The sequence below is a fragment of the Tigriopus californicus genome, chromosome 8 (assembly GCF_007210705.1).
Source record: "Tigriopus californicus strain San Diego chromosome 8, Tcal_SD_v2.1, whole genome shotgun sequence".
NCBI lineage: Eukaryota > Metazoa > Arthropoda > Copepoda > Harpacticoida > Harpacticidae > Tigriopus > Tigriopus californicus.
In genome coordinates this window covers 9,439,145-9,441,464 of record NC_081447.1, presented here as the reverse complement: position 1 = coordinate 9,441,464, position 2,320 = coordinate 9,439,145, and the positions used below count along the sequence as shown (strand labels likewise).

At 41.5% G+C, this 2,320-nt stretch overlaps 1 long non-coding RNA gene across 1 annotated transcript; it reads left to right on the top strand.

The window, feature by feature from the left end:
• LOC131885467 (uncharacterized) lies at positions 1 to 1,382 on the top strand. The gene is made up of 2 exons (XR_009373842.1): positions 1 to 72; positions 1,118 to 1,382. It is a non-coding gene; the product is annotated as an uncharacterized LOC131885467 (long non-coding RNA).
• Positions 1,383 to 2,320: the final 938 nt, after the last annotated feature.

Genomic DNA, 2,320 nt, shown 5'->3' with positions numbered 1-2,320 from the left:
ATCAAAGTCGCCATCCGGAAAACTTTGTGCCCGCTTTGTTTGGCCAGACTGATCGTGTTCAATACATTGGCGGTAAGAGTTTCTTTTATCCTTCAAATTGGTTGGGCGCCATTGAGTGCACCTCGAATGAGGAAATTATGTTCCGTGGAAAAGCCAACAAATGATGAAGCAGAGAAAGCAGCACAGTTCCTCCCTATTTTAACCGATTGCTTGTCACGAGCAACACACGAACTGTCGACAAGTGCAGGATTCGACTCAAGTAATGGGTAAATAAAATGAGCCCAAGAACGATGCCACTGTCGATTACAATCTTTAGAAGAGCGAGGTCGACCTTTCTGAGGGCAGTATCTTTATTTCTTATCTACCCTGACCACTTCAATTATATGTACTTTTAAGCTCGTAGATTCTTCGGAGAAAAATGGGTGACTTCTTACTTCGTTTGATTAGTTCGTGTTCCAAAAACTGACAGAGCTTTTTGGGCACAAAGTTATCGAATAGCTCTTATTAAGAGCTGTCAATCATATCTCAGCTAGTACAGGGATTTCTCCATTTATGAACACATTTCCTTTGCGTTATATCACAAATACAAGGGCTTGGCAAAAGCCAATCACAGTGTACGTATAGCAAGGGCTTGCTTACTTACTCACTTACTTACTTACTCGGGTAAGCTTCCAGCAATTGGTCGGTCCTTTGAACATCAATATTTTCCAACGAGAAGGGCAGATTCAATGTATGACTTCTTTTCCACATCGATTCCACTAGTGTGATAGTTACAGCTGGAACTCAGGCCAACTTTTAACCATTGAGATTAAAGAGTTCACAAAATACCCAACCACGAGACACCCCGTCTAGTAAACATATTTTTATCCCCTCATCCGGGAACAACTCAAAGTCACAAACAAAATAGTCCGGTTTTGGGTTTCAAAAATGTGTGGGCCACGGTCAATGTTGAATATTTGTCTTCTATCAAGAAGTATAGGACTTAGATTCAATCAATTTCGGGTTTCCGTTGGCTGACCGCCACAGCACTCAGAGGATTTGGATCATCTTTCAAAAGAACATATTTCTCCGATTGCACGTAGTCTTAGAATGAAAAATGATGTTGTTTTCTTTGCAGTTTCTGTCAAGCGTGGTATTATGGAATATTACTCCGTTTTTGAGGAATGATGGCTCGTCGGCGTTTAACTCATTGAATTTGGTCCGAAGGAAGCGACATTTGGCCAATATACTACTACTTAACAAGCGGGAGGAAGAAGTAAACGAATCGGAAAAAACTCTGGTTCAAAGTCTTTCCAAATTCCAAGAAGTATAGTCAATGACCAAAATATAGAAAGTTACTTAGTTTTATCAAATGATCGAAAATAAAGCGCATTTCCATTCTTTCTGTTTCGGCTGTTGTTGCATAACTTAAGATCACTGTCGTGCTTGAAAAAGACTTTGCACCCCTGAACTCCATCCTCCCATGATTGGTCTGCGGTATTTGACAATACTTTACTTATTGGTTTCAAAAACGTCCATTTCATAAAAACGTATGTAATATCATACTGTATGCGTAAGAAATTGAAATTTTTTAAACAAATCAATTGCCAGTCCTTGTGACACACGCGCAATTCAATTTCTGCATGCAGTCTCATGAATATTCTCACAAATCAGCACAAGATTGTAGTATGCAATTCCGAGGACAACAAGGTACAAGAGGAAAACGAGGCTGCTTCCGCCAGTCTGAGAATCTCAATATACCGTATGAAAGTCTCTTAAGAGAGGCATCACTAATCTGAGCACCGCCCAAGTCCTCAGTTGCAATCCGTAATGTCAATCAGCAAACAACAGATCCAGAAAATCAAATACACGAAAATAATCTGAAAGAAACCGAAGCTGGGCACTGGCGCTTAATGACAAGGAACGTCATGGGACAAAACCCTCTAAATGCAAACTGGATTAATGTGGAGCCTATCTTCGGCAGATGGACGAGGGATCAAATCCATACTCTCGCACTCTACAGGAAATTATGTTAATCTTCCTATCTTCCTGATGCCTTTCACGACCGCTCAAAGGCATACTGGATGTCCTTGAAGTATGAAAGGTTCACTCTCTTCCAATCCAGACGCAGTTTTCCTTACGATGTTCCAAATGCGAATTGAGTTGGTCCTGTGGCGAACGCAGAGAGGTCTCGGCCGACTTCATTTGCCTGTTGATCGAAGGTTTGCCGGCAACGGCCATGTTCATACACGCCTCTGGAGCAAGAGAAATATTCCAAGCATAGAACGTGTGAGGAAACGAGAGCCAAAAGCAGCTGAGAATAATGTGGAACCACACGGAG